We start from the raw sequence: 18,886 nt of genomic DNA on the forward strand, positions 1-18,886 counted from the left end.
TAGGAAAGGAATTTACATCATTTTAGAAAAGATCTTGTATCGTTTAGTCGTATATTTTTATTTACTGATTCTCTTAAAATCTTATACAGAATCCGATAGAACATGTACGGATCTATAAAAGATTAATTATTTTTAAAAAGGCAGAAAGGCGCCAAATGAATATAACAGATTTTGATAGTGCAAACGTTGACAATTATTATATAACTGTAGTTTCTTTCAGAAACTTGAAAAACTTTTAAAAATTTTCCTAAAGTATTGGTAGTAGTAAGAGTAAGAAAATATTTCACCATCGTAAGGACACTTTTATTTCAATCAAATCGAGTTATTATCTCACTTTAGAAATGAACAAAACACAACATAATGTGAAATTACTTATTTTGTGACGTATGTTCTTTTAGCATATTAAATATATGTAATGCTACATCATCACCATGTTTAAAAAAATATAATTTACAGCATAATTTTAACAATTTTAACAGATATGTGATATAACTAAAGGTTATCTTTGAGTGAGCAGTATTTTTAGCATCGTATTTGCCGATGAGTGATGAAAGAATAATAAATAATAACACAATTTACGATTATCCGACTATGGGACATCGTAAAACTGCGTATATGTCGATTCGAGATGAAACTTGAAAAAAGAATAGCCAAAAGAAACATCCATCTCAGGCCACACCGTGCGCTGTCTAGACGAATAATATGCATCCAGCCGTATTTGTCACACACTCATCGCCGGCATCCTAGTTCCTCTCGTACACATACGACGCAATGCGATACTTTATTTCCGCCTGGCATATGCTCTAGCAGAAATAAAATAACGAGTGTGTGTGTGTGTGTACTCACTATTCTGGTGAGACGAATCAGGCGGCGCGATTTATCGCTGAATAATATGAGCGGCCAATAAATATGAGCGAGCACAGTACTGTACGGTAATCCCGTTAACGGTACCGCCGACACGGAATGCATGAATGAGAAAAAAATTGCCAAAGTGTCGAGACTCTCTCGCGCGCGCGCGCGCGCGCAGATAACGCTCGGCCGCACGTCGGTTCGAGTCAGCGCGGGATCGCGTAGAAAATTCATAACATTTCGACTAGCGGTACACGCACTCGCGACGAGTACTTCGCGGCGTCGTCTTCAAGCATGACTGAGCACGCGCGCGTTAAATCAGACGAGCGCGCGCGGGCCTATCGATGCGCGGCCACCTGCGAATGATCACTTATGATCATTTCCCCGATAGGGAAGATGCTGAAATGATAAGCGAGATTCGCGCAAGAAATCTGAACGAGCCATTAAGCATGTGGGACGACAGGGTCGTTCTCGCGGCCGCGGAAACGAGCGTGCGTGCGCGTGCACGTGCTTCGAGGTCCTTAACTCGAAGTCGGCGTCGCTTTTGGGTACGTCGACCCCCGCGGAGAGAGCCTTCGTCGAGTTCCCTTCCGACAGATTCTAGACGCGTCAAGTGATTCAAGGCTGACAAAACGTCGCCGCGTACACGCGTTCGCGAGGCGCTCGGACTGCGCGAATGGCGCAACGACGCGAGACGACGGAGGGAGAAAAAATTACGCGTTATGCAATCTTCGCGCTCGAGAACGTCCGGCTGACGGCTCATCTATCGGACGATTGACAGGGGCGATCCCAACGGAGCGCGTGATAATCGCGAGTGATAACACACTGGTCGACACGAAAATTCTATACCTCATCTAAACCGTCTGTTCTTGTTAACACATTGCGGACCGCTAAGAAATCTGTAAGACATACGCCTGGGACCGCACGTTTTTGGGCAAACTTGCGCGTTACTAACATTTTTATTGATGAAGCAATATTCGTCAAACTTTCAGAAATTGTAAATAGGACGCATTTTAGATATCATTGAAAAAATTATGTTTTTTTAATAATTATTATAATTTTTTTTACTTGAAAATAAATTTTTACGAATTTTTCAAAAATTGTAAAATAGGATGCATTTCAGGTATTATTAAAAATTGTTTTTTAACCCCTTGACATACAATGACGTCAAGGAGACGTCATTCATTTCATGTGCCATTGTAGACTTTGACGTCTCCGAGACGTCAAAAACTGTCTCCGACAGACTCCGTGCAGTATATTATTAGATTATTCAATTGTTTCACTTGTACGTCGATTCTGTTTTGTTTAGAATGTTCAAGATGCTCCCCCCTTCTCAACAATACCAATAACAAAGTCGCATCGGCAAACCAGTAAATCAGAAAGAAGTACATTGAAAGCAATATTCAGTATAGCAGTGATCTCGCACGGCGAATGCCATACTATTTGAATTATTTATATTTGAATTTAATAAAAATTAGAAATAACTTGTCCTTGTAACATGTCTGAGTTGAATGTATTGTATGAAAGTGACGATTGGCAGTATAAAAAATGTCTAGTTCCTCTACATGTCCCAAATTATTTTGAAATATTTCATACTTTAAAGAACTACTAAATTGTTATTTTAAAATGTTACTTAATTATTGTCCATTAACATTATATATCAACCTGATTAAATATTATATAGCGCTGCAAATTTCAAAATAAAAAGTTTTGTTTCTAAGCTTGCACATAACTGTTCATTGAGCAAAATTAAATAGTATTTTTCGGACACATCAAATTCCGTTTTATTTATATGTCAAGGGGTTAATAATTATCATAACATTTTTATTTAAAAATCAATTTTAAACCAAAGTCCCTAGTACTTTTTTGACACGTTGTTGACCGGCAATTTTACTTAGAATTTATCTCATGTCATCGGCTATTATTTCGTAATTGGATGTGGAAGTGAAACAATATAAATAAATCAATAAATTTTATTTAATATTTAACTTTTAATATTTCTTTTTGGTATGATAAACAGTGTGACAATCATCTACGTGTAATGGTACACAACAGGTTTTGTAAATGTATCTTGTTTCGATCGCGCAAATGTATCTTGCATCGATCACGAATTTACTCGTGGCCGGTCAACAACGTTTGAGCAGGAAGACACGAGTTAATTCGTGACCGGTCAACAATGTGTTAACTTTATGTTGCCGATCGTAAATATGAAATCAAAGTTCAGCTCTAATTTCCGTGATATAATAAATAACCGAAGTAAAAAGTCAAAATTATCCTCAAAATTATCTTCAAAATTATTTTTTTGAAAGCTATTTCTTTACTTCGACTTTGTTCTTCCTCCGACTTCGATTACTGGTGTATATGACAGTCCTGAATGAGACATGTGTTTTAATTTTCTGTAGGAAAATAGAGACCTCCAATTCCAAGCGTGGTAACTGCATTTATTGTGTTAAAAACGTCAAAAATCTAATGATGTAATATTTAGCATTAATGTAATATTTAATATTAATGTAATATTTAGTAATGTGATTTATTTTTTTAGTAAAAGGAATTTTAGTTTTTCTGTATGATACATGAAAGAGAAAACAAGAAATTATAATAAAAATGTGTTTCATTATTTTATTTTCGTACTTCTCTCATATCATTAATTTGCTCAAAATTAAAATATTATAAAGCCTTTACTTCTTAAACTGGGACTAAACAACTTTTTTAAATATCATTTTCTGTTCTAACATGTAAATACGTATATATAGAAGAAATGAAAGGAGTATTCAAGAAGGATACAAATTACAGTGCAAAATTTGTTGACCAACGTAATCAAGATGCAGAATCAAGATACATAAAGCACTGAATCTAACGGTTTTCTTAAGCTTTTAGTTATTCTTTATATTTCTTCGAGTTTAAACCCATTCACAAAACGAGCGAAAAGTGACAGTATTTTTTTACTCGAAGCAACAGTGAAAATACTGTCACTCAAAATCGCAAATGTTTCACCTGAGCTCAAGATTATGACTCCTGGATGATGGCTCCGTACGAGTGAATGGTTCAATCGATAAGAGTGAATTTGTTCCCGTGGAACACATCAGATTCATTTTTCGGTTTCGAATGAAAATATTTATTCGGCAATTTCGAATGGGGAATTCACTTTATACGTGCGAAAAAAACACTCAAATTCGTGTTACTCGGCTGTCACAGTATTTTTCGAGCGAGGTTTCACTTCAAGATGTCTTGAGAGTACAGTGTGTCTTTTTCGCTCTTCGAGCGGGCGTAAAGAGCGTACGAAGAGAAGAAAGTACGAAGGAGTACTGGAGTTCAAGCGAGGGAGACAGAGTTAAAGTTAGCCCAGGGGTCACGTCAGCCATGCGTTTCGTTCATATATTTATTGTGAGAGAGACAGTGTGAAAAAGGAATAGCAAAATATTCCTCTTAGAGTATAACTGTGTTTCCTAGGTGCTACATCGAGAGAAAGAACTTTTTCTATGTTCCACACTGAGAGAGAAGGAACTTTTCCTATGTTCTACAGCGAGAGGTTTGGCATTCGTGACTATAATTGCACGGTGTAGTAATTACAGTCAAGAAAACTGTTTCTTTAGTATGCGCTGCTGCAGTGTTAGTGCTAATTATCTCATATGCATATTGCTGCTACTGCTTTTCTGTTAGAACAACAAAAGATACGCACGGTTGGCGCTGAAAACGATAATAACTTTAATGATATTAACGATATCTTCTTCAGTGTAAGAGGAACATTTCGCGACTCCTCCTCTACTACTTTATAGTTTCTCTCACGATAGAGAGACAAACGAAACACACGGCCAATATGACCCTTAGATCAACCTCACCCGATATTTTCCTTACTACTATACGCTGAGAGAAATCCTGCTAAAATTATAGTAATTTTCGGCCTCGACTATATCTTCTCATGGTTTCAACCTAAAGAATGGTAATAGCAATTTGTATACAAAAAAAAGGATTGGTATCAATTCAAAACTCATATTCTTATAAGCAAGAACATATAATCTTGAAGATAAAAATTACATGAAAAATTACATGAAAAAATTCTACAGTCCCATTAAAAATACCATATTCTTTGTTATCAAGAATAATTTATATAAATGGAGAGAAAAAAATATTGGATATTCTTAATTTTAAAATAGCGTTCTTTTTATCCAATATTTTTTTCTTTCAATTCATGAAAATTTTTCTTAACACGTTGACTGCCACGGAACTTTTCACGATTCTGGTCTAAGAAGCCAATTTGATTTAATCAAATAATGAAGCGAGATAACTCGTAGTTGGCGTCCTGGGCAAGTAAACAACTTACGAGATATTTCGTAGTTGGCAGTCAACGTGTTAACTAACATGAAGATATTTTTAGTTTCACTAAAAAATCATATTGTTGTTATCAAGAATAATTTTCACGAATTGGGGAGGAGAGGTATTGAACAGAAAAAAACGATGTTTTCAAACCAATATAATTCTTAGTTTGAAGATATTGTTTTTTTCTATCTAATATTTTTCTCTTTCAGTTCATGAAAATTATTCTTGAACATAAATATAGTTTTAATCAAATTTCTTCACATAAAAGCAAGTTTTATCTTCATATAAAATTATATATTTTTGTTTATATACAATATGAGTTTTGATTTGATTAATCTTTTTTTGTGTACATAAAATCATTATCACTGACTATAACAACGTTTATAACAGAAATGGTCGTCTTGACTATGGATGTTTACGATAATTAATTGGGTCTCAGATCGTGGCCACATATCAGATGGAAAAAAATCTAAAAATAAAAAATTTATATTAAGTAAATTTTCTTTTGGGAGAAAATCTTTCATCTATATATTTAACTCTCTACAATAAAATTACAGACGATTCGTTTTTCAGAATTTTATAAGTAAAATCCAAATATTTGAATTATTAATATATATTTTATGGAGAAGGAAAGGTATTAGTTACTGGAATTATAATGAAATACTATTTTTTTCATGTTTATTGAACGATAACTTTCACGAAAAGTTGCGCGACCTGTTCATATCTCAAGATCTTCTGATCCAATCCGATCAATGCTGAGACAGCGAATATCAATCCGATTAGTGTAGGATTTTTTTTTAAATAAATGAAGCACCACTGTTTAGAAATCCGACTATTTGACGTGAACACTCTATAATTCTTTCATTCCTACGCGATTTTAGTTACAAGCGGCAAAAGTTTTTCTCTCGGTGCGGAGAGACTGGAGAGACCCCGCGGTTGGGTTGTCTCGCGCGAATTATCAGGGCAAGACAGTGATCTCTCCCCGAACGCATATCTTCTTCTCGGCGCGAGATCTGGCGAAATATCTCGAGTGCACCGGCCAAGTCGACCGTATCGGACGTCCAGATACAAGCGATGAACCGTTAGAAGTTTATGAGTGTCGTGATTTCGTGAGGAGTATACCAGCGCTCGCTTGTTCGCTCGACCTTTGCGGACGCGCCGGCACGGATTTTCGCCGTTGGAACGTGTCTCCGTTCGCTCGCTTTCTGCGCGTCTCATTGTCATCGAGTTAGCGTTATCTCGTCGGTAGGCACTCCGCGCGCGGCCGATCTGCATTCGGGTCGTTTGCTCCGCGCGTTCGCCTCCTTAACGGGACAGATCTCTCGCGGGGTAACGGCGGCCGACGGACGCGTCCCCGACACGCGTTGCCGTACGTACTTCTCTCTCTCTTTCTCTCTCTTTTCCATCGGCGCCCTTTATACCGTCCGTCTCTCCGACGCGGCGGGAATAATCCTCGGCGGCACTTAAGTTACGTTACCGAGCATATCCAACTATGTGGATCACAAAGCGTGGTAACAGCTACACGATCTCTCGGGGAAAAGGCCTCTGACTTGAATCGTGCTGCAGAAGAAAAAGAGAGAGAGAGCCTCTCTTGCGACCAGGACGCGAGCTGGACGCGTTCTCGTTAGAGATCGATTAACTTGCCGGTGTGATTAAGGCTCGGTGACACTGTGACTCCGTCGGGGCTCGCGAGCTCGTATGTCGGAAATATTTGCCTGAGAGAGCCGATGTATGTGTGTTCACGCTCTCGACGAGTTAGTATTTGAGGACGAGCGCTCGTTAAAGGAATAATATCCGGCCTCGTGTTAAACGCTAGCTTTGAGGAAGATACTCGGCTATCGCGACTGTATGTGTGCGCACCATGACCTGGGCGGAGTCAATGCGCGCGGCCTTCGAACGGGGCGGTACGAAGAAAACGCGAGAAGAAGATGCGAGTACGAACAACTTTACCGAGTGCAAAGATCTCTCAAGGACGCTACCGCGGCTCTCTCGTCCTTGTCTGGCTTTAATGAAGGTCTCTAGGAGCGCGTACGCTCGGTACGCTCTCGCGCAACGCTCGCTTCAGGGCCGGAGTGTAGCCAGGACCTCGCGTCGTTCCATCTGATAGAGCACCACGGTAGGATCATCGTATCGTCCTCGCGATCACGCCCGTGCGCGTATGCAAATTTGTACCGTCGATTTCGACTACCAGAGTCTTTCAGGATTATCTGGGCACCTGATAACCTGGATCTTTCGGGTGTTACACCGAGGCATATATTTGATTGAATCAAACTTAATCTTTGTTTGGATACAACCAAACAAATGTTTTAGTTATGAGAACCAAGGTTTGGTTCTCTGCACCAAACCTTTTTCATTTTTGTTTCAGAAAACCGAACCTTTTTCATTTTCGTTTCAGAGAACCAAGCCTTGGTTCTTGTAACCGAAACATTTGTTTGCCCATATCCAAGCAAGAATTTAGTTTGATTCAAACTAAGTGAGTTTCTCAGCGTACCCGGCGTAATCGAATACACGGTTAACATTTTGATGACCTCATTTTATCTCGGGAAAAATTGCGAGTGTTAGCCGACAAATTTCGAGAGCTCGTTTAGAGCTACGGTATCTAAAGAGCCATCTGCAATAGCCGTGAAATATGCAATAAAACGTAAACAGTAAGTTAATTGACTAGTTGGATTCTGACAGTCTAAGAATAATTGACTGTGGTTGTCTGGGTTTACGTGTCAGTGAAAATCCGGCCGAAAACATGGAAATCATTGTTGGATATGATATTTAAGATATGTAAGATTTCATCACGATATCTAGAAGATATTATATAGATGACGATGATATAGTCGTTATCCAGTTTGTATCACATCTATATCAAGTTTATGCATGGATATTACGATTCGATATAATACTGACTAGATCGTTCTTAATCAATCGATATCTATATGATGTCTTTTACACATCGTATAGATACATGTCAACTATACATCGATATAATACTAACAAAATGTCATGCGTCGCCAATATAACGTTGTTCCTCCTTTGCATATCAATAAAAAAATCTAATAATTATGAAATCGAATGGTCCGAAAAATTAATCATCGAATCGATCATCGACTTGTGAATATGGGTAATCAATTAGCTTACGTCTTACTACATGGTCTTTATGGCTGGAGACGGTCTTTAAGAAGACGAACATCTCCCGTGTGTGCGTACTTAAATCCTTACATATAAAACTTTATATATGGTTCTTATAAGATTACAATTGTAAACTGTTATTATTAAGACGTAACTCTTTGGCCGATATTCATGGTCAAATCTTATATCAAAGACCGTCTTAAGTCGATCTTCGGATGTTTCCTAGTAAGCCATACATCATCCGAAGATCAATTTAAGATGGTTTTTAATATAAAATCTCACTTTGAATGCCGGCCTTTATAAAACGATAGCTGCTACCAAAATGAAATTATCTGACAGCGACCATCAAAGTATTAAGGTTTTTGCATGCGAATTGGCGTAACCGTAAACATAAGACGTAAACTTAAACTGAAGAACCAATGAGGAAATTGCTTCAGTTTGTGTATTGTAAAAGAAGACGAAAGTGACCGTGTAACTAGAATTTCAACCAGAATTCTATTTATTTTTGCTTACGATCAGGTTTACCATCAATTTTATTTTCTTCTAGGACACACAAATCTAAAGCAATATCCTAGTTGGTTCTTCTACCTAAATTTACGTATTGTGTTTGTGGTTACAGCAATTCGTATACGAAAATCCTAAATGTCAGACATTACAAACCAGTTTCTAGCTAGTAATTGGCCAGTAATTCTCTAACTAGATAATTTTGACCAGTTTTACTGACAAAAACTTACAAGTTTGGGAGACTTTTGCTTCGACACTAACTGAATAGTAAAACTAGCTAGTTTCTAGCCAGTTCCTAATAAGATTTTGAGCATTTCATTTGTTTATTATTTTGTCTAGTTTCTGGGCAAGAAACGGTCAAGAAACACTAGCCAGAAATTTAAGAGTTTCTGCGGAAAACTGAAACTGTTTAGCATTAACTTACAATTTTTTTTGGAATAATTTATGGCAAGTAACTGACCAAGAAATAATAGTCAGTAATAGACAATTTCTGAATAGTTACTGTCTAATTAATTCAAACTAGTAAAAACTGTCCAGTTTCTGTCTGTCTAGTGATTAGTTTTTCCCTAACATTTTTCTACTCGGGTATTATAGATTCATAACTATTTATTTGTTATTATTTTATTTTATTTTATTGTTTAATATCCACGAATATTGGTATCGGGATATCCAGTTTGTAATTGCGTTTCGAAACTGTAGACGACGGGTGGAATAACATTCAATTGAACAAAAAGTGCAAAAATTTCTTTATCATGATCGGTCAATTAACAGTAAAACTACCGACGATTAACGTGTACTTTTCTACCAGAGCAATTTAAGTAAGAATTTTTGAAAATATACGTAATGCAAAGGAAAAAATATTTATTTATTTACATGATTGTGACAAAAATTACGATTAATCTTAAATAATTCACCATTAGAAATTGGAGTAGCTTTCATGAGAAAAAGTTACAAACCGGTCATCTGACCGGCTTAAGTAGTTTCAATGCTAAATGCTACTCTATTCGTCGATTACAGCTTCGCAACGCAGCCAGTATCCGCGAATATGCGCACCCGAGTACTGTGGTAATCCTGAAAGACCCAGGTACCCAAACTTGTAGGTTATAATACCCGGTAAAATATCCGGACTACACTGACAGCGCTAATGCAAATCTGTCTCGACAACAGGATAGACAGATAGACGGCGCGCCTCGCTTTCCGCGTGTCCCGTTCTTCCATATTTATGCGCAAGGGTTTCCCAGCACCGAAAAGGTTAAGTGTTACCCGCCCCGCGCTGCTACGATCGCTGAGGTATCTGACGCAGAAGTGGAATCGCAACGCCGGGCATGAGAACTTCCTCCGTTTGTCTTCGTCTGAGACCGCATATCAGTTTAGATTATTCCATGATCGCTCGTTAGCATTTCTTTTATAAATATTAAGAGACGCATACGCGCGCGCGTTGTTCTCGCGTCCGAGGATCCAGTGAGCCGGATTCCCAAGTGCGAGACTGAGAGAACACGCTGAATACAGTTACAGATTGTTCCATTATATGGAGATCCTCCGGCGTTCGCGGTTTCGAATTTGATTTCCGCGCTCGCGCACGCGCGCGTATGTGTGTGTGTGATGTAATCGTTTCCGCATCGCGCCTCGGCCACGGAGAAGCGTTCGGTTCAATTGCGCAGTTCGATCGTAAGAATAGCAAATCAATCATCGCTCACTTCTATCGTCTCATAATTACGATTCTCCCCAAGGTCGCCTGTCGTGTGGATCTTCAAACAGCCGGCCACGTTATTGCTCAGATATGCGTGGTAACTAATCGGTTAAAAAATACCGCTGCTGTAACGCCGCACACCAAGAGAGATCCGACGAAAATAGTAGTCATTTTTAACCGTATCTTCTTCAACTGTATCTTATTTTAAGTTAAAGAAGAAAGAAAGTAGCAGCAAAATGTATGAGAGGTCATTGTCACTGATACTACAGTGGCACCTACTGGAAAAATGGTTCTTTCCATTATAATTCTTTCACTTGTACGATTATAGTTACAAATAATAATAATTTTTCTCAGTGTATCAAAACACACTACGAGAAATCCCACAAAAATTATAGTCATTTTTGACCTCAAATATATCTTCTGGTTTTAACCAACAAAATAGTAGCAGCAATAGGCATGTAAGGTCATTATTACTGATACTATAGTGGCACCTACTGGAAAAATGGTTTTCCCGATTATAACTCTTTCATTTATACGACTATAGTTACAAATAGCGAAAATTTTTTTCTCAATATATAATGCATTATATTAAAATAAATCCCACAACAATTGTAATCCTTTTTCGACCTCAATGATATCTTTTAACCTACAGAACGATAGAAACAATATTCACGTCATTAAGATCATTATCACTGACAACATAGTGGCACTTACTGAAAAATGTTTCTTCCGACTATAATTTTTTCATTTATGTGATTATACAAGTTCAGTTACAAGTAGCAAATTTTTTCCTCAGTGTATAATATATTGCACACTGAGAAAAATCCCACAAAAATTATAGTCATTTTCGGCCCACACAAATTATAGTCATTTCAGTAAATATATCTTCTGGTTTTAACCTACAAAATAGTAGCAATAATATGTATATAAAGTCATTATCACTAATACTGTAGTGGCATTTACTGGAAAAATGATTCTCCCGACTATAATTCTTTCACTTGTGCGATTATAGTTACAAGTAGTAAAAATATTTTCTCGGTACATAATGCATCAAAACACACTACGAGAAACTCCATAAAAATTATAGTCATTTTCAGCCTCAACTATATCTTCTTCTGATTTTAACCCACAAAATAATAGTAGCAACATGTATATAAAGTCATTATCACTGGACACTATAGTAACATTTACTAGAAAAATGGTTCTTCCGAATATAATTTTTTTACTTGTGTGATTATAGTTACGAATAGCAGATGTTTTTCTCCGTGTACAATTGCAAGCTGACTTCGAGGCGCGAATTATTTGAAACCGTGATAATTAATCAGTCGACATCTAGCACACCAAGGGACATTATTATTGAATTATTATCCGTTAGCGACGAGAGACACTCTCCCTCTGCGCACAGTGTGTGCGCACTCATATTCCGGGTACGTTGAACCTAACTGTCAGCTATTGTAGTGACCGTGGGTAGATAAGAAGACATGCCTGGACACGTATCTTTCCCGTCGCAGCTCACCAACGCGGTTCATTAACGAGGAAATTTCAACCGAGGTCCCAACGCATTCCCCGACCTGTTCCTGAGCTCTCGCGCTCAGACGATCTACAAAATAAAAATTCGTCATCGTCCGGAATCGTAGGCGGAAGAAAGATGTTGTGTGCAAATCGCGGCGTATTCTTATGTGAAATCAGTTCTTTCTAATGACGCGTTACCCTGAATGTACGGCGTTCTTCCAGTGAACGTTGCTTCTCATCGGCGCATGAGGGTGCATCTCATCAGAGACGGTTATCGCGAGTAATATAATTTGCCACTGGTAAACAGATCGCTATCGTCGCAATTATCGCACCTAGTTGACTCGATAACGGTACCATTGTGCGCAGCTTGCGGACGACATGTGTCGACGATTGGACCTGAGTGTTCAATTAAATCAACGGCGCCGTACCGTACGATGAGAGAAAGAAAGAGATAGGTAGATAGATAAAGAGATATAGATAGATAGATAGATAAGGAGAAAGAGAGAGAAGCATTTATTGCAGACCTAGGACATGGACCTATGAATAGAAGTAAACATATATATTGGCAAGCTGATAACAAAGAAATAAATAACTGCTAAATAAAAATACAATAAAAACACAATTACTAAAATTACTGGTAAGAGAGAGAAGAAATAAAATGGAATAAAGTTATACAAAGAGAGAAAGAGATAGAAACGCAGAGATGTTGAATTTACGAAATGGAGATTTGGCGAAGGAAAAAAAACTCGTCAACACGCGTGGGAAATTTTCAGCGTCGTCGAATTTATCCGCGCGAAGACGAACTCGCTCGCGAGTCTCAGCCGAATAATATCCGAATAATATCGGCGCATTACGCTTGTTTTGCTGAGAGGACGCACTTGGAGAAATACATAAAAAAGTCTCCCGCCCACACTATATACGCGCGTTTCTCCTGATTTAGCGCGGATCGTCTTTCGGAACAATGAAATACGAAAGACAGACCTGCGAAAATTTGCGATGCGGGTCATAAAACACTAAGACGATGACGATGACTCCGGCCGGGCGTTCCTTGGGACAGCCGTACGCGAAGTACAAGAAGAAGCTGAAGCAAACACGAGTATATACTTTCCTCTGTCGCGTGTTTCTATTTCGGGCATATATCTCTTTGGTAACGAGAGAGGTTCGACGGACTGTCAAGTGAGTAAAAAGAGAACGGAAGAAGCCGGCGACGACGACGAGGGTCGAGGTGAGATAGTGGTCGCGGTGAGAGAGGGAGAAACGGAGAGCGGCGAGAAACAGAAAGAGAACGTCGCCTCATCTTCGCGCGCGCGCGCGCGATGTTCTTATATAATGCTCTCGTGTGAGACAAGGCCAAGGTTTCCGCGATGTAAGGTCGTCGTATATATACCCCGCGGTGTGTATCGTCTTGTATTTTATATATTTTATATTTCGCCCGGCGCGCGCACGTCGATTCGTGGAAGGAACTCGGCGCTGTCCCCACGCCCGGGCCAGACGGACCACCGTGAGCCTTCGGGATTCCGAGCGTGTAAGAGCCGTGTAGGATCCCTTGCCCATTGGCGCGGCACGGCTCCACTCATCAATGAGATTCCCAATCGTCCCGTGAGATTCTTAATTGCCCGACGATAATTGAGTTAACCATGAGCGATTTTTCTTGTACCCAGAAGAGAGAACAAATTTCGCTAGAACAGCAAATGTTTGTCAATATAATGATAGCAAAACAGAATTTGTTTTGACAGCAAAAAAATTTGTTCGGACAGCAGAAAGATTTGTTAAGAATATTATTTGCTACTTTGCTGGATATATGAACAGTAAAATAATTTGATCGGGCCAACTAAATTTTATTGCTGTAGCAACGACGTTTTGTTACAACAGCGAAATGATTTTTTCCATGAAACAAATCTTCTTGTTGTCACAATATTAACAAACAATTTGCTGTCCCAAACTTATTTTCTCTGTATTCTCCCGCAGATGACAAAGAAAATCACAGAGATTCTGCATGTACTAAGAAAACAATTATCGTATCTGTAATTATACTCGTACATAGAAAAAAAAATTCTACATTCATAAATAAGTATTTGCTAAAAAGTATTGGAGTAATTAGTTTACTTAATGATTAAGTAAACATTATTAAGGATTAAGTAAATATTATTGAGAGTACAAATTAGTTCGGTCCGTTTTTTGTGGTCAAAAATGCATTTATTTCAGAACAAAATGAATGAACCGATTAATCAAAGTATTGTCCATCGCTGGCTACTACATTTTCCCACCTCTCAGGCAATTTTTGAATTCCATCTCGAAAATAGTCTCGTCTTTTGAGACGATCCAAGTTAGGAGCCAATTTTCGATTTCTGCGAAAGAAGTGAACCGGTGACCTGCCAAATCGTGCTACATCCGTCGAAACAACTAGTAATCAGAAGGAGCAATGTCCGGCGAATACGGCGGGTGCGGTAAAATATCCCACTTGAGCGTTTCCAAATAATTTTTTACGATTTTTGTAACACGAGACCGAGCGTTATCATGCAGAAGAATAATTTTGTCATGTCTTTGCTCGTATTACGGTCGTTTTTCTCGTAATGCACGGCTCAAACGAATCAATTGTCAGCCTATATCGATCCTCTTGCGTTTGACTCAGATCTTCATCGAGTAATGCCTCCAATTCTTTGTCTTCGAATTTTTTTGGCTGTCCAGAGTGAGGCTTGTCTTCAACGCTGAAATCACCATTTTTGAAACGTCGAAACCATTCCCTACATGATTTATTAGTTGGAGCATTGTCACCATAAACTTCTACAAGCATTCGATGCGCTTCAGCTGCACTTTTCTTCCAATTAAAGCAGAAAACTAAAACTTCCCGCAAATGCTGCTTAGTTAACACAAAATTTGACATATTCAACACAGTAAAAAACAAGGGTTTTGTATGAAACTCAAAGCGATATAAACTGAATATTATTGACAGATATCTAACCTCTCAGAAACCACCGAAATCAGCTGTCACTATGAAACATTCATAACGACCAGAGCCATCTTTTGAAAACGGACCGAACTAATTTGTACTCTCAATACTTGAATGTACATATTATTTGAACGTACACGAAAAAAAATGATTTGCCGGCACAGCAAATTTTATGCTGTCGCAGAAACTTTGTCTGTGGACAGTGAAATGATTTGTCAAGAATAATGATTACTATTTGCTGGATTATTTTGCGAATCTACAAATATATTAGCAATTATAATATTTCGCTGTAAGAATAAATCAACAAATGCAGGAACATATTAATTTATGCTCTAACAGAAAATTAATATGTCTTAAGTGCAAATTCACTCAGCAAAATATTTTCTATTCTGGCAACAAAACTGTTTTATTGTTCAAATTACGGATAATTCGAAAATTTGATTAAGCCAACTAAATTTCATCATTGTAGCAACGAATATGCAGTAGCAATAATGGTTTCCCTACAACAGTAAACTTATTTTTCTCCGAGCATTTTTTCTTTCGGTGTATATTCAATTAATATTTACTTAATCTAAGTAAGATAATTACAAAGTTAATTGTAAATAATTATTAATAATTGTTATAATAATCAAAATAATTATTACAATAATCCTCAGCCAATATTTATTTGAATGTAGTACTTTTTTCAGTGCATAAGTGAAAAGATTATTATTATTACTGTTATTATTAAACCTTTATTTATTCAGCTTTATTTATCCTGATTACGGTCAGGAAAACCATTCCTCTTGTAAATATCACTATGGTGTCATTGATAATGACCTTACACGCATATTGTTGCTACTATTTTAAAGTTAAAACCAGAAGAAAATACATATTGGAAAAAAGTAATTAGACAGAAAATCGTTGGTAATTCTCAAAATCTTCAAAAAAATATTATGCCCATTGAACAAATTACGCTTTGGCGCAACAATGCATTGCGTTGATATAATTGATTCAACGATTGCTGGACAAATCGCAATCGTTGAATCAATCGATTACTCATAGCAATTGCATAATTTGTTCGATGGGCTAAACATTGCGTTTGGAAAACTTTTGTTTAATCAACTCTCTAAAGGTAAAGCGGATTCCCAGAACGTCAGAGCGTTTTCAAGTGATTTACTGCAATTATTTATAACCTTTATTGTATTATTTTAATTGATAAATATATAGAGGAAAAAGTTTCATGTTATTACTTATTTCTTTTACTTATTTTTGCAAATCAATTAGATGAAAAATGAACCAAACGGATTATGGGGTCGGATCCGACCCCAACCTTACCATTAGTGGATTAAGCACAATTTCGTTCATTCTATCGCTTTTTTCTCATTATAGTTGAGAGCGAAAATGATTGCAACTTTAATGAGATTGCTCTCAGTGCAGACTTCACTCAAGTCGGCAAAAATCAAAATGAACTACTCCGCCGTGTTATCCTCCACAGTTAAAGTAACTAGAGGAATTCATAACGCAAAACTTACCTGATAAGTGTAAGGGCCCGACCTGTAGTAGCCGCCGGCGTTCATCATTGTGTTGCTCTTCCTGCCGCCGCACACGGAAGCCATTTTCCGAAGAAGGGTTTTCCGTGCTCTCGAGGGAGTTTACTTTCTGCGGTAGTGCGCGCGAGCTTCTTCGACGAAGGCTCCAGCTTCTACGACGAAGACTCCAGCTTCTACGACGACGACGCTCCTCGACGGTGGCCCGAGCTGCCGTCCGGCTCCATAACAAATCGTCGTATCAACCAGCGAAGACACGTGGACGGTTAATACTCTTCTCGCGAGGAAGACGAGAACCAGGCGTTGCACACCGTCGCGGTAGCTAGTCCTGTATAAATTGTTTCATGTCCGCTCACCGGCTGCCGACGGACACGTACATGAAGCGTCCGTACACGCGATGTTTCTTCCGACCGGGACGACGAGGGGGAGAAAGAGAGAGAAACGAAGGGAGAGGAAGGCAAAGAACGAAGGCGAGACGAAGCGCGGCGAGGTGAGGCGAGGCGAGGCAAGCACGATCCACCACGTCCTTCCTCCGTGACGGTTGACCACCGACTGACAGAGTCCGAGATCTTCGAGTACCGCCGTTCCTCATCTTCGTTCTCTTCCCGTTTAGCCGCGCTTCGCCCCGTGTATTCGGCTCCCCCGCCGATTAATTCTCCCCCACACACGGTTCTTACCTCGCTCATAGTTACGGTGCTTTATATTTTAAGTTTGCTCTCTTTCGCGGAGATCCATCGCAGTCTCGATGTCTTCACGCGGAGCACGCTCGTCGAAGTCGTCGGAGCGACGCCGCGGGTCGCACCTTTCTCACCTCGGGAAACAAAAGACGATAATGAGGTACGCGTAGTTGACCGAGTCGACGAAAAATCAAATCTGGCAGCATTCCAGGCGAACCCGAGTCGACGCTCGTCGAGGAACGATGAGTATGAACCACTTTTGAGCAAATTCTGCTCACTTCTCTCGTGATATTAATATATAATCACTCGGTTCCGCTTCGAGTACAAATGGTTTGAGTTAAAAGTGTGTTTTAACGGACAGAGTTTTAAAAACATACACTTACAAAGTCTGTAACCGCCTTATCTTAATATACGGAGAAAATAACTCGGTTCGCATACCTGATTTTCCCTTGTCGGGGGCCAGAAAGGCGAGGACTCGATTGTAGGAATAGAGAGAGATTGTTGCTAAGAAATTTCTATACAGTAGCATGTTCTCAATTAACTTAACCGAATTTTAACGCCGTCGAAAATATTCAGACGAACATCTTCGGTCGCGCCAATAGAAATATATCATTAGCGAGTTCTCATTCTGTTATACACCGAATGACATTTTTTTTCCGTGCACACGGGAAGGAAAACCGCTCCGTTCCGGCGAATGAATAGGAACCAGAAAAAAATTAGGTGGCAAGAAATGAGAACTCGATGACAAGAAATTATAGCACTGTAGTTACCGCGACTGAACTTATTCGCGTGAACATTCAGCTGTATTAAAACTCGGCTGGGACAAATTGAAAGCAATTGACTGAGCAGAAACCTCCCGCAGAGATCGCCTTGTTCTTACAACCAAGTTTTCGTCCAGTCTCCGAGCAACGGAACATTCAATCAAATCAACGGAATTGTTTTATCTGCGTAGAATGTCAAATTATCTCCTACACGGAAAAAAAATCTCACTTCCTGCAACTGAAGAGGGACCAGATGGTAGCTTGCTGACAAAAATACTGAAAAATAACTTCGGCTGGATCTATCCATTATATAAATAATCAAATGCGTTTTGATCGAAAAAAACAGAATTTTTCGATATAAGAACCAAATTTTTTTATGAAAGCTAAAATTTTGTCTCCTTCAGCCAAAACGCGTTTGATTGTCCATTGCCAGGCAGATTTGATCAAATTCTTCCAATGAAATGATATGTCATTCTGTTACTGCGACTGAGCGATAATTCATGTGAACATCCAGCTGTATTAGGAACTCGGTTCAGACAAATTGGACCGAACAGAAATCTCCTACAGGAATTTTTCTGTTCCTACAACAAAGTTTTCGTCTAGTCTTTTCGTTTAGTTTACAAGTGACGGGAAATTCAATTACACTGACGAAATTATTCTTTCCATGTACTTTTTCCTATTGACAGTGCAATAGTGAAGAATTCGCTGAATTAATTAATTAATATTTATATTTAATAAATTAATTGATAATTCTCTGATCGCTAGATGCGCGTTATTACCATACATCGCCAGAGACTTCGACGCCTGAACGCGCGCTGCGTCCGGGGACTTCAACGCGTCACAGGCGCATAGGACATGTTATCGCGCTCTCTTTCAGCGAGCACGCGCGCGACGAGTGCAAGAGCGAGTTCGTGCTGTTCACGCAATAGTAACCAGTAGGTTACTACGTGCACCGGTTTGTTATAATTTCACGAGGA

This window comes from Dinoponera quadriceps, unplaced genomic scaffold (genome assembly GCF_001313825.1).
Source record: "Dinoponera quadriceps isolate SergipeBrazil2010 unplaced genomic scaffold, ASM131382v1 scaffold479, whole genome shotgun sequence".
Taxonomy (NCBI): Eukaryota; Metazoa; Arthropoda; class Insecta; order Hymenoptera; family Formicidae; genus Dinoponera; species Dinoponera quadriceps.